At 44.1% G+C, this 23,777-nt stretch overlaps 1 long non-coding RNA gene across 1 annotated transcript in view; it reads left to right on the forward strand.

Moving 5' to 3' along the window:
- Nucleotides 1–21,596, forward strand: part of LOC147026714 (uncharacterized) — a 249,657-nt gene extending 228,061 nt beyond the window's left edge. Inside the window, exons 11-13 of the long non-coding RNA XR_015058486.1 lie at nucleotides 17,484–17,589; nucleotides 19,108–19,153; nucleotides 20,925–21,596. This is a non-coding gene — a long non-coding RNA (uncharacterized LOC147026714). The remainder of the gene's footprint in view (nucleotides 1–17,483; nucleotides 17,590–19,107; nucleotides 19,154–20,924) is intronic.
- Nucleotides 21,597–23,777: the final 2,181 nt, after the last annotated feature.

Below are 23,777 nucleotides of genomic sequence, written 5' to 3' on the forward strand. Positions count from 1 at the left end.
CATTTCACGTGTGCCGGGTAAAAACCCAGTCATCTTGTGCAGCACAGCAGCGGACGGCTTGATTAGGTCTATTTCTACTCACTGTGATTTGTTTTTTGACATTTTGACCCAATTATTAATTACACTTCTCCATATTCTCATCATTAATTTCATTTTTTTTTTTAATTTAGGTAATTGTCTATGGTGAAAATTGTCTCGATCCGACAAGCGGTTGCAGAGAAAAATGCTAAAGTTCTGTACGGACAAATGAACCCAAGTGCAATACCCTCTCCATCAGCGAGGGTAATAATAGTTGAATGAATAAACCCCCTTTCCCTTACCGATCATATGCACCCATGAACTAAACGAAGAAACGGGAACCTTAATTATCTATCTTAAAGGCCTTCATTCATTCCACGAGAGACACTATGACCAGCTCAGGAGAGTGGCACTGCAACCATCACGTCTGTCAGGAGGAGAAGCACAGCTGGCTGGTGGGAGCATGGCTCTGACACACAATGCTGCAATTTCATACATCATGCCTTATCCCCAGATTGGGTCCAGGTATCTCCTAGCTTCCACCCAATGCATCTGCCTTTATCCTTTTGGGCAACCACCACACTGGTGATACAGTTAAGCCCCTCCTCTCTCAGCCTTTATTGGCTCTTGTCCTGGCCAGCAGGTGGGGCAAACTCTTCCGCCCCCACCCCCTCGCTATTCCACCCAACCAAGCAAAGCCTCGTCATTTCCTAAGATGATTAAATGAAACACTTATTCTTCTTTAATGGCCATCAATATCCCACCTTTGTAGTGGGGTCAGCCAGGGGAAACTTAGCTCAAATCTTCGTAAACCGGCTGGCCAGGCCTGACATTTGACTGGTTGGAGTTTGGCCATGGTGCTCACGATAGCTCGGCTACTCTTCACAAAGGATACCGTAGGATCTTTACTATCTACCAACGAATGGCAGATGAGATGCTCGTTTGATATCCATTCAAAGGATAACACACACACATTGATGAATCACCTTACCTGTGAAACACCAAAATGACAATTTATAGCTGGGTCAGGAATTGAACCCAGGCTGGACAGCTTAGAGGCAAGTGTGCATACCTCTAAGTGGACAGCTTAGAGGCAAGTGTGCATACCTCCAGGTGGACAGCTTAGAGGCAAGTGTGCATACCTCCAGGTGGACAGCTTAGAGGCAAGTGTGCATACCTCCAGGTGGACAGCTTAGAGGCAAGTGTGCATACCTACAGGTGGACAGCTTAGAGGCAAGTGTGCATACCTCCAGGTGGACAGCTTAGAGGCAAGTGTGCATACCTCCAGGTGGACAGCTTAGAGGCAAGTGTGCATACCTCCAGGTGGACAGCTTAGAGGCAAGTGTGCATACCTCCAGGTGGACAGCTTAGAGGCAAGTGTGCATACCTCCAGGTGGACAGCTTAGAGGCAAGTGTGCAGGCCTCTAGGTGGACAGCTTACAGGCAAGTGTGCATACCTCCAGGTGGACAGCTTAGAGGCAAGTGTGCATACCTCCAGGTGGACAGTTTAGAGGCAAGTGTGCATACCTCCAGGTGGACAGCTTAGAGGCAAGTGTGCAGGCCTCTAGGTGGACAGCTTACAGGCAAGTGTGCATACCTCCAGGTGGACAGCTTAGAGGCAAGTGTGCATACCTCCAGGTGGACAGCTTAGAGGCAAGTGTGCACACCTCGAGGTGGACAGCTTAGAGGCAAGTGTGCATACCTCTAGGTGGACAGCTTAGAGGCAAGTGTGCATACCTCCAGGTGGACAGCTTAGAGGCAAGTGTGCATACCTCCAGGTGGACAGCTTAGAGGCAAGTGTGCATACCTCCAGGTGGACAGCTTAGAGGCAAGTGTGCAGGCCTCTAGGTGGACAGCTTACAGGCAAGTGTGCATACCTCCAGGTGGACAGCTTAGAGGCAAGTGTGCATACCTCCAGGTGGACAGCTTAGAGGCAAGTGTGCATACCTCCAGGTGGACAGCTTAGAGGCAAGTGTGCAGGCCTCTAGGTGGACAGCTTACAGGCAAGTGTGCATACCTCCAGGTGGACAGCTTAGAGGCAAGTGTGCATACCTCCAGGTGGACAGCTTAGAGGCAAGTGTGCACACCTCGAGGTGGACAGCTTAGAGGCAAGTGTGCATACCTCTAGGTGGACAGCTTAGAGGCAAGTGTGCATACCTCCAGGTGGACAGCTTAGAGGCAAGTGTGCATACCTCCAGGTGGACAGCTTAGAGGCAAGTGTGCATACCTCCAGGTGGACAGCTTAGAGGCAAGTGTGCAGGCCTCTAGGTGGACAGCTTACAGGCAAGTGTGCATACCTCCAGGTGGACAGCTTAGAGGCAAGTGTGCATACCTCCAGGTGGACAGCTTAGAGGCAAGTGTGCATACCTCTCGGTGGACAGCTTGGAGGCAAGTGTGCACACCTCTATGCCATCCTGTCAGCCCTGCTAAATGAAACTCCACAAAGAACCTTTATGACAGTTAACAAAGGATAAGAACACAAAATACGGTCATGGCCAAAAATATTGGCACCCTTGCACTTTTTTCAGGTAATGCACCATTTCTTCCAGAAAATTGTTTAAATAAAAAAATATTTTGGTATCCACATGTATTTCTTTGGTTTGGAGTAGAACAAAACAAAAAACAGCTGAAAAATTACTAAATCTTAGCTTATTCCACACAGAAATCCGAAAATGGCCCGGACAATATTGTTGGCACCTTTTCGAAGTTCTGAGAAATAATTATATTTCAAGCAGGTGATTCTCCTTCACTTTGGAATTGAACTCACCTGTGGTGAGTTGCAGGTGCCTGCAATATACAAATCACTTTCATCCAGTTTGAATAGAGAAAAGGAGTCATTCTGCTGTTTTGTGTCACTGTGTGGACCACAATGAACATGGAGAAAAGAAATAAAACCAGAGAATTGTCTGAGGAGGTCAGACACAAGATTGTATCCAAGTATGGACAATCTCAAGGCTACAAGTCTATCTCCAGAGACCTTGATGTTCCTGTGTCCACCGTATGTAATGTTATCAGGAAGTTTAAGGCCCATGGCACTGGTCAACCTCCCTGGACGTGGTCGCAAGAGAAAACTTGATTGAGGATTGCAATGAAGGATTGCTCGAATGGTGGAGAAAACACCTCAATCACCTGCCAAACAGATTCAAGCTGACCTTCAGACACGAGGCACGACAGTTTCAACTCGCACCATCCTTCACCAACTCAATGACAGGGGTTCTATGGTAGGAGACCCAGGAGGACCCCACTGCTGAGAGAGAGACGTAAAAAAGCCAAAACACACCTGAACAAACCAAAATCCTTCTGGTAGAATGTCCTGTGGACAGATGAGACCAAATTAGAGCCTTTTGGTAAAGCACATCAACTCTACATTTAAAGAAAACAAAATGAAGCCTTCAAAGAGAAGAACACCTTCCCTACAGTCAAACATGGAGGAGGTTCAGTGATGTTTTGGGGTTGCTGTGCTGCCTCTGGCACTGGGTGCCTTGAATGTGTGCACGGCATCATGGAATCAGGAGATTACCAAGGCATTGTGGAGCACAATGTTCAACCCAGTGTCAGAAAGCTGGATCTACGTCGAAGGTCATGGGTCTTGCAGCAGGACAATGACCCCAAACACACGTCAAAAAGCACCCAGGAATGGTTAAAGACAAAATGCTGGACTGTTCTGAAGTGGCCAGCAATGAGTCCAGATTTAAATCCCATTGAACACTTGTGGGGAGATCTGGAAACAGCAGTTGGGAGAAGGCACCCTTCAAATCTGGGAGAACTGGAGCAGTTTGCACAAAAAGAGTGGGACAAACTACCAGTAGAGAGGTGTAGGAAGCTCATTCATGGCTATAGGGAAGCACTTGACTTCAGTTATTTTATCCCAAGGCTGTGTCACCAAATATTAAGTCTGTGGTGTCAATTTTGTCAATGCAATTTCTTTATATTTTCTGATTTCAAAGGATATACTATTAAGTTCTGAATCAAAAACAAAGGTTCTGTAATATAAACAGTGAAATATGGAATTGTGGAAACCAAATACTGTCGTCAATTTCAACTTATTTTTAGAGAAAATTGTGAATCATTTGAAAAAAGTGCAAGGGTGCCAATATTTTTGGCCACCACTGTATCACATGGATGAGAATCTTTATACTGTACACATAATAGGTTGGGTTTGACATCTCGAACTATTCAAAATAGTGATCACATTTAATTACATCACGGTCATTCTAAAACACCCATAAAGGAAACGTATATTTTATATTAAGCATTTACTACAGCAAGTGGTCCATGCTCGCACAGGGTTCCAAACGGGGTCGGGATGGAGGCGGCAAAAATACAAATGCCGTCTTCTGTCATCGAGCTGGCAAGCTGGGAGCAACAGTTTGCATTTATTGCCACATCTGATGCAATCTAAATGCTTTAATGGCGGCGATGTGCTCAATTTGAAACTTTGTTCGATATATGGAGCCTTTTGATGACTGGAGTCCGCAATAAAAATTTGTGTTGGTGTCAAAGCCGGTGACCCATTGCAAATGAATAGCAGGATTAACCCCTAGGAGTCATTCCCACAACAGTATTAAATATTTTATTGTTTGTGTCAACCTGTAGTCCAACAGAATGATTTAGAGGTGTACTTACCAATGAGGCGTCGATAGTCTACGCTCGATTCTCCATCCAACTGTAATATGTCGGATTGGTGCTTCGCAGGCAGGGAGTCCATCACAAATTGTGCCGTCTCTCGCTAAGGTGGACGTGAAGCCGGGTGCTCTGCATGCTGGCTTTCGGCGGTGGATGATAAAGAACCCACGGTGTCTTTAGTGAAGAGGAGGCGAGTTATCGCAGGCACCCTGAACAAATTACGAATTCCTGCCCAAGTCAGCTTCTGTCAAATGTTATGCCTGACCAGCTGGTTCGTGAAAGACTTCAGGAAAGAAAAAAAAAACTTTCTCCAGCAGACCCCACAAGAAGGTTGGAATAGCTGAAGCCATTTAAAAAGTAGTAGCTCGATTATTTACGTCGATGTGCACGAGGTTGTTAAACAAATAAACGTGCGAGTATAATTACCATACAATTCCAGCTTTTTAAAACAGATGCCACATGGAAATTGAGAGAATAGTTCTCATTATTTGTCAGAAGATCATAAATGAATCAGAAGTAAAACACAACACAATGCAACACAACACAATGCAACACAACGCTTTCCTGCCCATACAAAGGTACAATTAATATTTGATGACATTTCCAATCCTCCTGTGCTTTATAAGATTCTTAAATGACGGCAATACTGTACACCTCAAACTTTTAATGTCACCGTTAATTGAGATCCGATGGTGTCATGGTTAGAGTACCTGCCCTAAGTCTCTAAGTCTGGTAGCCTGGGATGGTGGTGGTTCAAACCCCCATCCGAGTCATACCAAAGTTTTTAAATGGTACATTCTGCTTCAGTTGATGCTCAACATTTAAAAGTATAAAGCAGAGACAAACAATGCTGGGAAGGTAATGGCAAACCACCCAGTATAACCCTTGCCAAGAAACTGCTTTGGCAGCCTCTATGCTCTGTAAGAGTACGAATGATACATCAAAAAAAGAAATTGAGATCAAATGTAACAATGTCTTAATAGGTGGTGTGTGGTGATGTGTAGCATCCCATTGACACATTCACATGGAATTCAATTTTCTAGTTGTACATCCTTCATAGATGAAGCCTGAAAAGTCTTTGTACCATGAGGTTTGAAATAACGCTTCTCAGTTAATATCTGCTCATGGAAATGGGATAATCAGTTTCCCTTTGTCAATAAACGGTTACCAAGTCTGTTGCAGGCCAGTCTTGGTTGTGTACCCAATCTGTTTTTGTTACCAAGGGCCTTCACACGCAATCCTCAACGTCATATGGCACCCGTCTGGATGCGCTTTTCGTGCTTGCATGGTTTCATTTTTTTCCAAGCGCAGACCAGACGACGCTTGCGTGTAATTACCAGTTATTGCAATAAATCTTCCTTGGAGTTTGCAGTGTTTTTCTTGGCCGTCCTTTGCAGCCGTGGAGACTCGCTTGGTGAAGTGGCGCACGGTTCGTTCGGAGTCGCAGGAGGTGCTGCCTTTTTGGGCGAAGTGTCCTCTGGCCATGGAGCTAGGTGAACTTCGAGGCATAGTGGCATCGCTCAAATTTCTTTGGCTGTATTGTTGATCGCAGTACTTTGTCCAAAATCACCGTCGCCTTCGGGAATGAAGGTTGGAGAAAGCACCCGCGTCTTTTGGAGTGCATCCATCATTAAGGATGAACGACTGGCTACAAAACGCACCTACTTGCATAATCCAGATCCAGTGGTGGAAATGGTTCGAGCGTTCACTCCGAGTGGAGGTTCAAACCCGGCTGACTCGTACTAAACACTTGAAAAATAGTACATGCTTCTTCCTTGCTTGACTCTCAGCATTGAAATGGATGAAGCACAGACAATCCTCATAGGATGGCATTCATGGGGAGGAGGAAATTCCTCCTTAGGAAATGCCCTGCTGAGTGTGGTGGATAAAAGTGGTGCTGTTGTTGTGATGTCACTGGTACCCAGAGTACAACAGGAAGTGATGGCACTTCCCCCTGAGCTCAGTGGCTGTGCTTGTCTCATCTAACAGCCTGAAGTTCGTATGCTTCTTTTGGATGCAGGACAAGGCTGTGGAGCAGCACCATTGCCTGATGATGCAGCTGTGATGCTGATGCAGTGCTCTCCGTAGGTTAGGGAAGGAATTTGAAATTTGGTCAGGGTGCCGGTGGTAGCTCACCAATTCTTCGCGACATACATTGTAGGATCTTTAACGCCCATCAACTCATTTGTACAGATGGGGTGCTAGCTTAACGTCGCTTCGAGGGATAGCGCACATTCTGATGAATCACCTTACCTGTGAAACACCGGGGTGACAGTTTATAGCTGGGCCGAGATTCTAACCCAGGCTAGACAGCTTAGAAGCGAATGTCCGTACCTCTTGGCCATCCTCCCAGTCCACCCCCCCCCCCCAATATTCTCAAAACAAATGTTTGTTGAAAATTAGCAGAAGAACCAAAATCAAGGAGATGGGGATGGGCCTGGCATCTGCCTGGGGGATGGCCAGACGGAGGCCCCTGGAGTACCGGCGGAAAGTGGACGCAGCGACGTGCTGTTCTGGCACATGCTCCCATACCTGACCTGACCTGACCAAAATTAGTAAAACGGTGCTCCGAAGACATGAAAATGGAATTTGTCCGAGATACAGTCCGAGAAATGCACATTCGTACAGAGTAAAACCAACAAAAATGGACAACATAAAAATCGACCTAAATATCACAACACATCCGGTTCGGGGATTCTTTTGCACATGCTGATAGAATCTGCGGCTGCCGTTTCCACCTCATGAAAGAGAAGTTTTCTGAACCTGATTTGTCGTGTTTATATGTTACATCTTTTTCCAGGAGTTGCTGTTATATCCCATCCAATATTTTGCGTTAGTTCGTACGTTGTATGTGCTATATTTTAAATTGTTTGATATTGTTCAAGGCCTAACTCAGCCGCTCCTCGGAGAGAAGGTGTGAAAATGATGTGTCCATGTTCTTTGTTTTGTTTCTTTCTTCCCAAATATCTTACCTCTACCTCCTCAACATTGTCCCATTTATCCTCCTTGCGTCAAAAACATCAAAATAAAACCTTTCTTTTTCCACTCCACAATGACCTCATTCCATTTGAATGCCTGTACTTCCAGTTCTCCATCCTTTCCCCAATATCTCCAAACTGAATCCTCATCGATAACTATAAATGTCAATCTGTCTGTCTGTATGTTACATAATATACACTCCTACGCCTCTGGACAGATTTGGACCAATTTTTTCATAGAAGTAAAATGTTGGACCGGACAGGTTTAAGCAGGGTTAGCCGCTCATTAAACCCCTGAGAAAAAAAAAATGATCTGGTATACGTCCTCGCTGTTGCAGTTGGTTTGAAGTTGTGCTACCTTTGGTGGCATGGTGGAACCAAAAAAGTGTTGCATCACATTGCCAACCGAAGGTGAGCTAAGAAGGGTACTCCCATCCACTGTGGAAGTGCAGCCTAAAGGATGAAGCAGAACTTGAGCCCTGGACTTTCCTGGGTAACTGCATGACTGTCATCTTCGATGGTTATTTCCCGACCAACAAGCTCACTTATCCCCTCAATTAAGAAATAAACTGGGTGGTGTATAGTGGACATCTATCTCCATCACTCCCGATTTTTGTTAAACATATCTTTCTTTCATAATATACGACGCATTGTTCAGTCTTCAGTGTAGGAGACTGCTGCCAAAAATAAGAAATAAACTGGGTGGTGAAAAGCGGACTGCCTCGGCTGCACCCCGTTTTTTTTATGTTCCTTTCCTTCATCAAAAAGAACGCATTGTTCGGTCTCCACTTTCTGGTGTGTCGAGACGATGCTGCTCGGATTTAGTACAACTAGTACGTGCCTGTATGTGCGTGGCCGTATGTGCACAAAAAAAAATTTCAAACCGCGTACCAGAAACAACCACACAGGCCATTCCTTTGCTCTCGCGTGGCCGTACGTGCGTAGCCGTACATGCAAACCAAAAAAAAAATAAACCAAAAAAAAATTACTTACAAACAACTACACAGGCCGTTCCTTCACTCTCGTAATCGACGACTGGATTGGGGCATTGTGTTTAAGAAAATCGAGAAAGTACATAACTCAAGAAAGAAAGAATACAGTAAGTCGATAAATCGAGAAAGAATACAGTAAGTCGATAAATCGAGAAAGAATACAGTAAGTCGATAAATCGAGAAAGAATACAGTAAGTCGATAAATCGAGAAAGAATACAGTAAGTCGTCACTATCCGGAAGTCCGGAAGTTAAGTCCTCACTGTCTGGAAGTTCGCATATCGCAGTTACGATTATTCGCAATTTAGTTTTAATGGCCAATTATTCAATTAGCGCCAACGTATTTTGCCTTTTCGCAATGTCATTGCAAGGAAAAACACAAAGAGAAGAGAAGAGAGAGAGAAAAAAAAAAAAAACGCAGCAACGTGTCCTGTCATTGGTTGGTAAATAAATGGCCATAACTTGGGAAGTACTTGTCCGATTAATATCAAACCTTGAAAAGGCACATCCACAGGGCCCCAGCAATATACCTGGCAAGTTTCAATTAGATCGGACCAGTGGTTGTCGAGAAACAGCGGTCACACACACACACACACACACACACACACACACACACACACACACACACACACACACACACACACACACACACACACACTGCTGGAATTATAGATAGGTGAAAGGGTAACAATGCACCAGGTGCATGGGAGAAAGGGATTTGTGTGGCCTGTTGGGGTATTCACATTCATAGGCTTGAAGTTATTTGGCCTGCAAACGCAGGAGTTCCTTCAACGCTGATGCAAATTCCTTCGTCGTGTTGATGCAGTTGAGCAAAATGCCTCCGAAGAAAAGAGTCATCTTAGGACAGCGTACTCCAAGAGCCACAGCTATAAGTAATCAGCAGTCTGAGGAGACCTCTGGAGAGCAAGAATGGCATAGGAAGTGCAACAGAATTGCAGCAGCAAGAACCCATGCTGCAGAAATAGAGGAAGAACTGCATAGACAGTGTGGTCAATTGGCAACGGCAAGAAGCCATGGGCAAGAAGATACCACGAACTGCCAGAATCAGTTAGAATCTGATCAGTCACGACACTCGAGGATACAAGCTCCCTATCAGAGTGAATGGAAAACCTGCGAATCAAACTACAACTCATCTGTGCAATATGAAGATTCACCCATTATTTTGATCGGATGTACAACCAGTGTTTGTCAGTTTTGTCAGGCAAGAAAATGGAAAGGTGAGTCCCCAGGGATGTGGTGCTTTGCAGTAAAGTGAAACTGCCAAAACTTGAATATCCTCTAGAGCCAATGAGAGGATTATTCTCATGGTCATCCAGAAAATCTAGACATTTGCTTTCGAATCTTCGTAAATATAACAGAGCTTTCCAAATGGCTTCCTTTGGAGCGGAGGAAATTACCCTACCCCGGCGACATGCCCACGTTCAACGTATGTGGACAAGTCTATCACAGAGGTGGATCTTTTCGACCCCTGCCAAACGAGGACCCCAAATTTTGCAAATCAATTTCATGGGAGATAATCACCAACAAGCTCGACAGCGCTGTAATAATATCGAAGATATTAGAGAAAATTTCGTGCTCGATATTCAAATTATGCTCCAGGAAAAAAACAAAAACGAATATGTGCAAAGCTTTAAAATGGTGATTGAGCAAATGACCAGTGAAGAACTAACAGTTGTCATCTGCGCCGATGGAATACTGACCGGACAAAACGAATGACGATTCAACGCTCCAACAATCGATGAAGGATGAAGTTGCTGTCGTCATTGCCAGTCAGAAGTTCAAAGAACGAGACATCAATGTGCACCATCGTGATAATCGCCCACGACGTATCTGAGAGACCAACTGTGCACATGACCCACGACAGTTTCCCATCGTATTTTGGAAGGGAGAAGACGGATATAACTTCACGGTTCTGCTGTCAGATCTCGAGACAGGAAGGTCTATTCCTGAGAAGGTTCGTCAATGGATTTTTTATGCCTACAGAATAATGGTTCGCGTTGAAGATTTCAATGTCATTCTTCGCTCACGTCAACATTTCCATCAATTCATCGTCAATATGTACGCAAAAATCGAAAGCGAAAGATTACCGTTCATTCATCTGAGTCAAAAACAGTTGAGAGTCGACGAATACGTGCATTTGCGTGATTCAGTGGTGAATGGTGGGAATACTTCGGATGTTGATCAGTTGGCAGTTTTGCCCTCGACCTTCACTGGGAGCCCCCGTTGCATGCATGAACGCACACAAGATAAGAAGACTGATGTCCGAAATATGGATGTCCTGATCTGTTCATCACCTTGACGTGACATCCGAACTGGCTTGGAATCACATCGGAATCGTTTCCTGGTCAGGTGGCATGTGACAGACAAGAATTGGTGGCCCGAGTTTTCAGGAAAAAACTCATCAAGACGATGAATCTGACAACTAAAGGGCAATCCTTTGCTGATACACATTGTTACATGTATTCTGTGGAATGGCAAAGGCATGGTTTGCCTCATACCAACACTTTGTTGCAGCTGGTGGAGAAAATCCGACCAAATCAAATAGATTCGATCATTTCTGCAGAGCTACCCGATCCTCAACTATACCCAGAACTGTTCAACACTGTAATGAAGAATACGTTTCATGGACCTTGGTGGCCCTTTGAACCCCAACTCACTCTGCATGAAGGACAGAAAATTATCCAAGAAATATCCGGAAAAAATCTACTTCATGAACCACAAACAGGTGATGATGGATATCTGCTGTATCGAAGGACAAAGCCCGAGGACGGTGGTTTCACTGTGACAATGAGGATGAGGAACGGCACTGAAGAACTTTCCCACCCACATTTCCACCAATGGCAAATCTTCCCTTCTGGACTTACTGATGACCAACTTCCCCACAAATGTCTCCTGCTCTTCCTCTGCTCCAATTGGTTCATCTGATCATGTGCTTGTGAAAGTCAACATCTTGCTGGCTATTCTCAGAGAGCATCGGCAATTCTTGCAGTTCACTCAGGCAGATTGACACGGACTCTTCAGGTCTGGGCTCCCATATCAATTGCCCCTGATGTTAACTCAACCTGGAAATTCTTCCACAGAACCCTGTTCTCTCTCGTACACAGATTCATTCCATCTCGTCTTCAATTATTATCCTTCCCCTCTTCCCACCCATGGTACACTGAATCCTGTGGTGGGGCAAGTTGCTCTGAAACAACTTGCTTTCTCTTCCTGAAAGACAAATCCAACCTAAGGCAATCTCAGTACATTCCAAAAAGTCCGCAACAAGTGTGTGTCCACTCTCAGGAGAGCCAGAAAACAACATCCATCCAACCTGAAGAATAAACTTTCAAACTTGTCTCCCTTCTCCAAAACGTGGTGGTGCCTTGTATGCCATTCTTCCATCCCTTCCCTCTTTTCAACTGGCACCACAGCCGACTCCACCCGGGAGAAGGCCGATTGTCTCAAGTCTGTGTTTGCTTCCAAATCTTGTCTCCAACCACTTACTCTCAGTACCCATCCTTCCCTGGTGTACCCAGCTGGTGCTGGACTCTGTCATTTACACCTGAGAATCTGCTGGAGAAGGCTCTTTCAACCCACAACTCTGACTCTGATCCTGGACCTGACGGAATCAGCTCATGCATCTTAAAATCCTGCTTTGCTGCTCTTGTGCATCCTCTCTATACTCTTTTCACCCTATCATTTATCGTCCGGCCTAGGTCATCTTCCATCTGCTTGTAAATCAGCCAACATCACTGCATTACAAAAAAAGTGCAAAAACGGATCCCCTCAATTACAGACCTATCGGCTTACTTCCAATTGTAATCAGCAAGGTCATGGAATCCATCATCGCAGTTGATATGAAATCCTTCCTTTTCACCAACAGACTCATCTCAGATCACTAATTTAGAATCAGACCACATCAATATACCTTGGACATGCTGCTTCGACTCACCCAACAATGGATGGAGGCAGTCAATGTCAGACATGAGATCAGGGCCAACTCTCTGGACATACGTATCTCGTGCTTTTGATACAGTCTGGCATCCCGCCTTACTCTCCAAACACTCTGCTGATCATATCCAAGGCCAACTCCACGCATGGCTTAATACTGACTCTCCACCTCCACTCTCAATAAAAATAACTCTACAAGGCCAACATGTGGCTCTCCATGGAATCCTTTCATTTTATCTCGCCGTCAAGGCTGGAGTGCACCAAGACAGTCTTCTGAGCCCAGTCCTATTCCTGATCTTCATAAATGACTTCCAACTCCAAACATGTCATAACCAAATGCGTAAAATAATTCCCAAAGAATACCAGCATAGAATGAGACTGATCCTGAAAACATACTTCTCCCCAAGAAACAAAATCAAAACCATACACCACCTTGTAATACTAGTATTCCAATTCAACTGCGGAATGATAATCTGGCTACAAGCGGATATCAACAACCTAGATATCAAAACAAGGACACTCCTCATGATTGACAAAATGTTCCACAAAAACTTAGTGCATCCCGAGAATGTACCTACCAAGACAAGATGGAGGTAGTGGCCTGATGGAACTCGATGAATACAGCCCCAGTGATTGCAAAAAAGATAAAATAAATATACATTGTGTATGATAAGTGAACACCCAATTATAAATTGTTGTAGCAGTTTTATTTATGAAGCAAACTGTAAATGAAAGAGTCCAGTGAGGTTTTATGCACACCTCTTTAAACCTCCACATATGCTCCAACGCCATCAACACATTTCATTAATCGGACTGGCACATTTGCTACTGCTGATCGCAACATGTTTTCATTGATGTTGGTGAGAACAGTGGTTATTCTCTCCAGTTCTTCAAGGTTGTTTTGGCTCCACGCTATTGGACACTGTCATTTACATTTTGTTTCATGAAAATTAGTTCAAAAATAAAGCTGCGACAACAATTTAAAATTTGGTATTGACTTATCATACACCCTGTATGAGGTGCAATGTCAACAGATATACATCGACAATTGGAAGAATGAGAAGAGAGTAGGGAGATAGTAAAAAAAAAAAAAAATTGGTGGACAGATTGGGTGTGGACAAAGAAGGCTTACTGGAATGACTAAGAAGAGGTCAGCTCAACTGGAATGGAGAACGAATCATAAATGCCCAAGACCAAGGACACTATACCAAAGCTTTTAGATCCTGTAAATAAAATAAAAGCTCTGGACCTATCACTTTCCCATCGTAGACAGGTCGGTGCTCTCTCTGCCTTCTACTGCCTCCTTTCTGGTCTTGGACCCTCTGCCCTTTCTGTCCACTTCACTCCTCCTGCAGCCCCATCCCCCCCCCCACCTCCCAAGTTTTCTGCAGTGAACGCATTGTCTATCATCCAGAATCACATCGTATACCATCTGGTGAAACTACCTAAATCCAGGATCACGACTTACATCCACTCATTCGTTCCTCTTTTTTCACACCCATGGAAACAACTTCCACATTCTCTTCAATCTCATTCTTTCCTCCATGACTTCAAGACAGCTGTTCACCACTATCTCAGATCACCCCCCATCCACAACCATGATGTTTGCTATTCCCATAAACCATCCCCAAAGCCAACCTCTTTCAAGGTTTTGAGTTTTTTCTTCCTGACAGTTTTCTGCTGTATCCATCTTGTCCACCCCGTACGTCCTTCACTACCCCTTCCCCAAATCCCTTATTTCTCCATGTCTCCCTCTATTTTGTACCTCAACCCCGCTGTTAGTATGCCCCCACCTCTTTTTCTACTGTTCTTTTCATTTCGTCAAGTCCTAATCAGTTCTGTGTTCCAGCTCCTCCATGATCCTCAACACTGTATGCATAAAAAGACTGAAGCGATTGTGAAACCCTGAGATATTTTGTATTGCAGTTTTGCCTATTCAGGATCCATATCCAACACACGACTTCAACGATTCCATAACTCCAAATTCTAAATCCAAGAAATATAACGACTCGTTCATTATGCATTAATGTCTTTCTGTCAATGTTCGTCTCTTTCATGGGTTGGAAGGATAGCATCGAGGTAAGCACACTCGTCTCTGAGCTATCTCGCCTGGGTTTGAATCCAGACCAAGCTACAAACTGTCATCCTGGTGTTTCTGCTGGTATTATTTGTGGGTACGGTACATTAAAGATCCCACGGTGTCCTTCCCAAAGAGTAGACGAGCTATAACCAGCAAAATGAATAAATTCCAAATTCCTGCTCAAATTTACAGGGGGCAGTACATGAGCGGTGAAGCCGTGCCCCCAGCAAATGATGCTACCCATAGCCTTGTGCAGCATCCTAAAGAAGAAGTCTCTTCCAAGAGAGTAATGCTGTTGTCTTGGCTCTGTGAGCTGACAACTGTCGGATCACTGACATTTTCAAATGCCAAGGCTTAGTGCACTCTTCTGGTGAAGAGATCAAAGTTAAGAATAACTTCAGTCATAAATCTTGGGAATGGATGAGGTGAGATATTTCAGTCAGTCCTCAAATAATCTGAGGCTGTCCCAGCTTTCAAACCTCACAGGTGAACTGATGGACCATAAGGCTGATGCTGATCAGGAGGCCTCTTCCGAGTTGAATCTGCACTGACCAGGATTGCTAATGCAATCTTTACAGTACATTCAAGTTCAAGGTCCATTTTCATCAGGTGGAGGAGTTTCAGTCCACGATTAACTCAAAGGTTCATGGATAAAAATGGAGACGAGTTTGCGTTTTTGATCTTGTTATTTGTAGAAAACCAAAACAGTGAAGTTTATTAGTTGCAAAATCGAAGATTTTTCAAGTATATTGTTGGAGAATTCTCGCCCGCCCAGCGTGCGATCGGCCGCTTTCCACCAATAGCAGCTGGTTCGCCCACCGAACGGACAATCCAGTCGTGACTTTCTGCAATGGCGTCAGAAACCAGTCAAAGATGGGTTTTCAATCCCACCACAACCTTGTCCGTACCCTACCCGCGCGCTCCAGGGTCCGATCGCCAAATCTTCGATTTACCTAATTATTCGCGCAGGTAGGTTACCGAGAGGTTGTACCTCAACGGGACCGCTTGGAAACGAGCCGCTTAAGCAGCCCACTTCCTTTTGGGATAACCGAGCGGGATAATATTGCGCAGTCCCGTTGGACCCGATCACTTTACCGGCCATTTAAAAGCCAACTAATATTCCGCAATACAAGATGGCATTTCAATGGGGGCATGGACGCAACGAACAGGTTTACATTTAAACCAGCACATTTATTTACTCTACGTATGCAGGAACAATCATGCAGTCATTCAAAAACACCAACATGCACGTATACAGAACAAGCAATGAATGCGGCACGGCACGTGGGCAAGCCAAAGCGCTACAACCGTCTACAAGTAATTATTAATGTACAGTCACTTACACAGTTTTACTTACGGGACTCGGCACCACAACATTCATTCGAAAGAAAAGCAGGAAAAAGACCCCATCAAAGGCAATGGGGTCAGACTGGACCTCTTGGGTCTTTATGGCGTGGGACTTGGCAGACCGAACGAGTCCCACGAGACCGTTGCAGGTTACCTGCACCCTCGTGGTGTCTGGATTGGGCGACCCGCGATGTCCCGTCCCCACAGCAGCTAGCATAACCACGGTCGAGCTCGGGCCTTCCGTGTGGCAGGCGAGCTCTCTCCGGCTCTCTCCACACGAACGTGCTTGGGCGACCCGCGATGCTCCTTCCCCACGGAAGCTAGCGAAGCCGCGGTCGAGCTCGGGCCTTGCCAAGCGGCCGGGTGATTCGGTCTCAGTCGGCAACTCATTTGAGAGGAACGAACGGGTCTTTACTCTCTTCGAGTTGATGCTCTGTAAAAACCCGTCCGTCCCTCAGTGATGCTCGAACTGCGCCGAAGCCCGATCACCTCGGACTGCCTGTCGCTGGCTGGCAAGCTCTCTCCGGCTCTCTCCACACGAACGCACGGTTCCGCGCGACACAGCAGGCAAGGCTGCGCCTCCAGCTCGCGTCTCCTTCGCGACACCCGGACTCTGCACCGACTGCAAGCTCCAAGCTCCCAACTCCGCCACGAGCCCAGACTTCCACGCAGCTCCTTGGCTTCTGGCTTCCTCCCAACTCCCCGACCTCTCCAGACTGACTCAGGCCGACAGATCAACTCGACTCGACCCAACTCGAACGTGAGCTTGGCGCACTGCTCGTCCTTTTATAGGGCTGGTGAGACACGGTTTGGCCTCCGATCCTCGACCTCTGACCTCTGCGCGGAAAGCGGATGTGCGCTAGATCACCAAGCCTCTCGATCCGATCGCCTCTGACCTCTGCGCGGAAAGCGGACGTGCGCGAGATCACCAAGCTTGATCCGACGAGCAAATGTCCCGCGTCGGCCTGCAGCGACGCCGCTCGATGCGGACTCGCCGCGGCTGGCGCAAAGATGGCGTCGTTTCGGAGACGAAGGTGAGGCGATGTTTGTGGTGTGGAGATATTGACGGTTACTGGCGAAGTGGTGAGGATGGCGTGGTTTGGTGAGAGGGTGGTGTGGTTTTGGTGGTGGAAAGCGGTTGGTCTGAAGCGGTTGTTGAGAGCGATGTTGGTGGTGGTGGTGGTGGTTGTTGTAAAGCGGTTGTTGAGAAAGATGCTGGTGGTGGACGTGGTTGGTCCAAAATAACGATAGTAAAGAATAACGATAGTAAAGAATAACGATAGTAAAGAATATAATTGGTTGACTCAAAGATCACAGCCCGGTTAACATGAATAGTTCCCTTTAAACAACGGCGGGGAAATCTATCTGGACACGGACTTATCGGCCTAACTGATGTCGGGACCTTTATGGTGTTCTGTCAATTTCCACAGCCGTAACAATATATTGGTTCGTTGATTTTGTTATTCTGTCTGTCTGTTTGTCGCCTACAGGTCACAATTTTAAACCGATCCTCATGAAACTTCACCACATGGTAGAGTTTGTCATGCGGAAGAGCCTATTGTTTGAGGTCAAAAGGTCAAAAGGTCAACAACTTTGGTGAGCTTTCTAAAATCCTCAATTTTCATCCGATTAACTTGAAATTTGAAGAGGATTTATACTTCATGTCACTGAATTCACGGAGCCAATTCTTTTTGAGGTCAACATGGACCAAAAGGTAAACATAGGCCCAAGGTCAACAACTAAGGTGGTGTTTCTAAAATCCTCAAATTTCATCTGATTGACTTGAAATTTCAAGAGGATTTATATTTCAGGTCACTGAATTCAACCACCAATTATATTTCGTAGGTCCACATCAGCCAAAAGGTCAACATAGGCCGGATTTCTAAAATTGTAAATTTTCATCCGATTGACTTGAAACGAGAAGAGGATTTATATTTCAGGTCACTGAATTCAACCAGCCAATTATATTTTGTAGGTCCACATCGGCCAAAAGGTCAACATAGGGCAAATTTCCAAAATTGTAAATTTTCATCCGATTGACTTGAAATTAGAAGAGGATTTATATTTCAGGTCACTGAATTCAACCACCAATTATATTTTGTAGGTCCACATCGGCCAAAAGGTCAACATAGGCCGAACTTCTAAAATTATAAATTTTCATCCGATTGACTTGAAATTTTTAGAGGAGTTGCATATTTGGTCATTGAATTCAACCACCAATTATTTTTTAGGGCAAATTTGTTTTATAAATTTTGCAAGTATCGTGCTCTGCACGACATATTCTTCTTGCTTATTTATTTATTGATATTTTTAATGCTTTTTATTTTATCGTTTTTTTTTTTTTTGGAAACAAAGTTGCAGCTAGTTTTGGAGTATTTCCTCAAAAAATGTCGATTCACTGCTTTTTTTTAGATCACCTGGAATGTACTTCCAGGGAGCTTATGGAATGGTGCAGCGTCCGTCCATCAGTCCGTCCGCAAATACTTGCAACTTCTCTGAAACTACACATACGATTTCAATGAAACTTTACCACAACCTTCATCATCCGTGATGTACCAAAGTTTGTTCAAGGCATTATTAAAAAATAATATTAATAATAAACCCAGGGTTTGAGTGAGTTTACAGAGGGTTAGCCCCCCCTAAAGAGGTATTTGTTCTCTTCTTATAAACTACACACACGATTTTGATGAAACTTGACGACAACCTTAATCACCTGTGATGTACTAAAGTTTGTTCATGACATTAAAATAAAATAAAAAAATAAAGGTTTAAAGTGGGTCTAAGGGGTGATTTCCCCCAAAATATGTATTTACTTTCTTCTCCGAAACCACACACACACACACACACACACACACACACACACACACACACACACACACACACACACACACACACACACACACACACACACACACACACACACACACACACACAATTTTGATGAAACTTGACCACAACCTTAATCACCTGTGATGTACTAAAGTTTGTTCACACTATTTAAAAAGAAAATCGGAGTCAAAGGGGATTTACGGGGGAGAGGGGAATGGGGGGGGAGGGGGTTGCCCCCCAAAATAGGTATTTGCAATAACATTTGTTCATTGGTATATTTTGCAGATTCCATCCCATGTTGACTTCCTCCTCAGTATCATTGTTCTACCAGGTGAGCGCCCAGGGGTATTTCCCCCTATTTTTTGACTCCCCATCAGTGGGCTTTCCATCAATAGACCAGGAAATGAAACAAAGTAAACTACTGGGGAATATTGGGGAAAAACAATGAAATACTGGGGAAAATAATTCAGATATAAGCCTTCATTCCCAAATTTCAAACGTTTCAATAATTTGAGATATCTACTTCACGAGCATTACATCATATCAACTTTTGAGATGTTTTTTTTATTATTATTATTATTATTATTATTATTATTATTATTATTATTATTATTATAACACACATTTATTTAACTTCATCTGAACTTTGTTTGTCCCGTTTCAAATCTTTGAGCCGTTCGTTTTCAAGGTTCCATACGTCCTGGAGAGCTGAAGTTTGGCCCACGGTCCTCTTTTCTGGTACATTTTCATCTGTCAAAATTTGACGGATCTTCGATGTACCGATCCCAGTCCCACCAGAGTACAATCTGGGAGTTGATGGCAATTGGCCGATTTTGACTAGGTTTAAAACTTCACTCCAGGGTTTCCCGAGTTTAAGTCAGGAGACTGTATGGTTACCTTCCTAACACCCTGCAGCGATGAAGGTATTGATCATGGAGGACTTAGCCAGGCGTGTAATATCATGTGGGAAAAATGTCTTGACAAGCAGGAAAGAGAAGTTTGTAACCAACAAAACTTACAAATGCAGAAATCCTTGTCCTTGACTGTGACACATCATTAACACTATCACAGCAATACAGGCATCTCAATTTAAAAGTTTTATTTCATAAAGTACTATCAGGGGTACCCGGCATTACCCTGTGCTGTTCTCATCCTGTTGGTGCTTTGAATAAATCAAATTTTGTTTCCCCCCACCCCACCCTCGTTTTTTTTTTGAGAACCTAAAACATTTCTGTGCACGCACCGAGGATCTGAGGATGGTTCTTCCCTTTTACCAACAAAGGCTGAGGCCCTATAGAGCGATTAAAAAAAAAACCAACTTAAAAAAATATATTTTTCCGAAAACACTCCCCGACACTCACTGAAGAACCTCTCAAAGTTTGACAAAGGTCCGTTCTGCCATTTCGAAGAAAAATGGCGACACACACACATGGACAGACAAACATGTCTTTTATAGATAGTACCGAGAGATGAACTGTCTGTTGAGTTTTTTTATTTTTATTAAAAAAAAACTTCGTTTTCTCTGTAACTAATATTATAAAATGTATTTTTGTTTGTTTACTAGAAAATACAATCAGTCACTTCACTGAGGAGTGGAGAAAAATAAAGGGAGAGGAGAGAGAGGGGGGATGGGAAGTGAGGAGTGGGTGAAGGCTAGGAAGGGGAGAAGAGTGAGGAACGGGGTGGAGGTGGGGAGAGAGCGAGAGAGAGACAGAGAGAGAGAGAGAGAGAGAGAGAGAGAGAGAGAGAGAGAGAGAGACAGAGACAGAGACAGAGACAGAGACAGAGAGAGAGAGAGAGAGAGAGAGAGAGAGAGAGACAGAGACAGAGACAGAGACAGAGACAGAGCCAGAGACAGAGACAGAGACAGAGACCGCGACAGAGACAGAGACAGAGACAGAGACAGAGACAGAGACAGAGAGAGAGAGACAGAGACAGAGACAGAGACAGAGACAGAGACAGAGACAGAGACAGAGACAGAGACAGAGACAGAGACAGAGACAGAGACAGAGACAGAGACAGAGACAGAGACAGAGAGGTGATGGAGGAGAGTAATGCAAACAAAACAATTTTTTGGTGGAGTTGAGTTTCTTTACCTTCAGGATGGCGGCATCCTATCATATCACGAGGAATTCATCGAGGTATGAGGGTGAGTAGGAAGAAAATGAGGATGAACAGCTTCACCATCCCAGATGACCTGGACACCCTGTCGTCTCTCAAATGGATGGCAAAGGTGAGATTAACAATGACAATATGAGGGAAATTGTTTTTGCAGAAAGCCATCGGAGTACTGCAGGCATATTACAATTTTTTGGTGATATGCACTGATATGCTTTTAATATTGAGTCTCACCCTCTCTTTAAACTAACCAAACCGTTTCTTATTTACTCCTTAAAAACTATCATGAGAATGTTGAAATTGCATGAACTCAATTCTCAGAGGCCTGTGAATTGATCGAAATCACCTTGATGTCACGAGCTCGGGAGCTCTCTGTCATTCCAGTGAAGTCTGATACATCGACTTGTCATGTGCACCAGCTGGAAGGACTACAGAACGATTATACTACCTTCCATAACGAGCTCAATCACCTAAATAAACTGAAAGTGATCTGTCTTGTTAGTTGTTACTCTCGGCCACAACTATGAGGAGTGGTTGGACTTATGACCGGGTTGAACACTGTACTGTAAAACACAAACACACACACATATTCTGTAAAAGAACAATATGAAAAGAAAATGGTATAACCTTCATTTCTTCCAAGGAACATCTAAAGATATGCATTCATACACAATGTTTAGCATTAGAACTTAATGCGGGGGGGGGGGGCATTATATCGACTGCTTTCCTTTTTTCACCCTCCAGGCTGAGACCACTCTCAATGTTAGCAAAGTGCCGATGTGGCCATCTGTAGCTCATTGTGGCAAATCAGGTAAAGGAAGTATAGAAAATGATCATCAAGCTCGATGGATTAAAGTCAAGGGAAGAGTTGAACAGGAGAAGGAATCCCCTGTAGGGATAGTCTGATCGGGATTTGGTCTGAGCATATGCAACATGTGGCTGCTGTTTGCATCATTTCTTGGCGATGTGGTAATGTCGCTGATGCAATTGCCCCCTTGTAGATGAGGAAAGATATACTGTGGGGATCTTTAACATCCACCAGCAACCCCCAACCAATTAACCATGATTAGCCGAGATAAATTGTAAATCAAGAGGTGGTGTTAACATTGTACAGGAATTTAGTGAGGGCCACACATCTAGAATAGTGTGTGAAATTTTGCTCACCACAACTTAGGAAGGACATAGATGCCATAGAGAGGGTTCAGCGCAGGGCTACCAGATTGATTCCGGGCCTTGTTAGACTCAGCTATGAGGAGCGGCTGAAGGAGACGGGGCTTTATTCAGGAGAAAGGAGGCGGTTACGCGGAGATATGACAGATTTTTAAGATGATGAAAGGTATCGATAAAATAAGTGCAGATGAATTATTCAGCAGAGTAGACAGTGATAGGACCAGGGGCCATAGCTTGAGAGTAAAGAAGAGGAGAGTTAAGATGGTAGCAAGGCAGGGGACTTTTACTCAGAGAGTAGTTAATGTATGGAATGGTCTCCCTGGAAATGTCGTGGCAGCAGGAACAGTAGATAAGATTAAATTAGAATTACATAGGTACCTGGAAGTTATGGAGATAGAGAGGTATAGGGATGTTGATGAGTTTTAGGTAGTTTGAGTATTGATGGGTGATTGTTGCATGTGCATGGATTGCTGTTGTTGGGGGTCTTGTCAAGGGGGTTGTGTGGTTGATGTGTGTTTTTAACCAAGTCCACGCCCCCTCCCCTAAGGGGAAGAAAAGAAAAGAAAAGAAAAATACAAAAACTATAAGAAAAAAATTCATTCATTAAAAATATTTTTTTTGTATTTTCTTCCTTGCATCTTGTGTGGATGGATTGGTGTGGTGTTCGTGCAGGCACGATGGGCTGAATGGCCACCACCTGTGTTGATTTCCTTGTTTCCTTGAAATGAAAGAGTAATTGAGCACAGGAGATAGAGATCAGTTTTGTCTGATGTCATTGTTGTTGTTTTGGAGTGAAGATGGATTTGTTATTTGTATTTTTTTCTTAGAGAGAGGAGAAGAAAAGCATTAAGTTGAAGGATCAAAAGTAACAATAAGATAATAGAAGCGAATAAATGGCAGCTGGAAACAAAATGGAGGCAGAAGCAACAACTCGACTAGCACGAGTTACGAGTCAGCCGGACTTTACGAGGAAGTGGGACAAAGAGACAAACTTGCTGATTCAATACAACAAAATGCAGTTTGGCAGAGAAAATTGGACGAAAGACATGACCAACAAGCTCAAATGAGCTAAGATCCTCGTCCTCTTAATGATGACGTCATAAAAACGAATATGACGTCATTGTGATGTATCAGGTTTGCGATAAATTATCTGTGCTAATGCCTGGCTTGATTCCCGCAAACAAAATTCAAACATCTTGCCTCGTTTCGGAGATAATGGTATAAGCGATTTCCATTCGCGGCGATATTATGACGTCAACTTTTTTTCTAGGAAGAATTTCCAAAATCAGAGATGGCTACTGCCTGCGCGTGGGCTTTCTGCATATACCTGGCAAGTTTCACGAAGATCCGATGAAAACTCTGGGTTGTGAAACAAAAAATGTCAAAAAATAGGAATGACGTCATAAAAATTAATATGACGTCATAGTGATGTATCATATGTGCGGTAATTCATTTCTGCTAATGCCCTGTTGGATTCCTGCAAACATAATTCAAAAAGCTTGCCTAGTTTGAGATAATTTTTTAGGCGATTTTCATTAGCGGAGATATTTTGACGTCATAACTTTTTTTTCTAGGAGGAATTTTCAAAATCGGAGATGGTTACTGTCTGCGCAGGGAATTTTTACATATATATGCCAAGTTTCAGGAAGTTTAGATGAAAACTGTAG

This window comes from Eptatretus burgeri, chromosome 5 (genome assembly GCF_056783735.1).
Source record: "Eptatretus burgeri isolate ZD-2024b chromosome 5, Ebu_testis_v1, whole genome shotgun sequence".
NCBI lineage: Eukaryota > Metazoa > Chordata > Myxini > Myxiniformes > Myxinidae > Eptatretus > Eptatretus burgeri.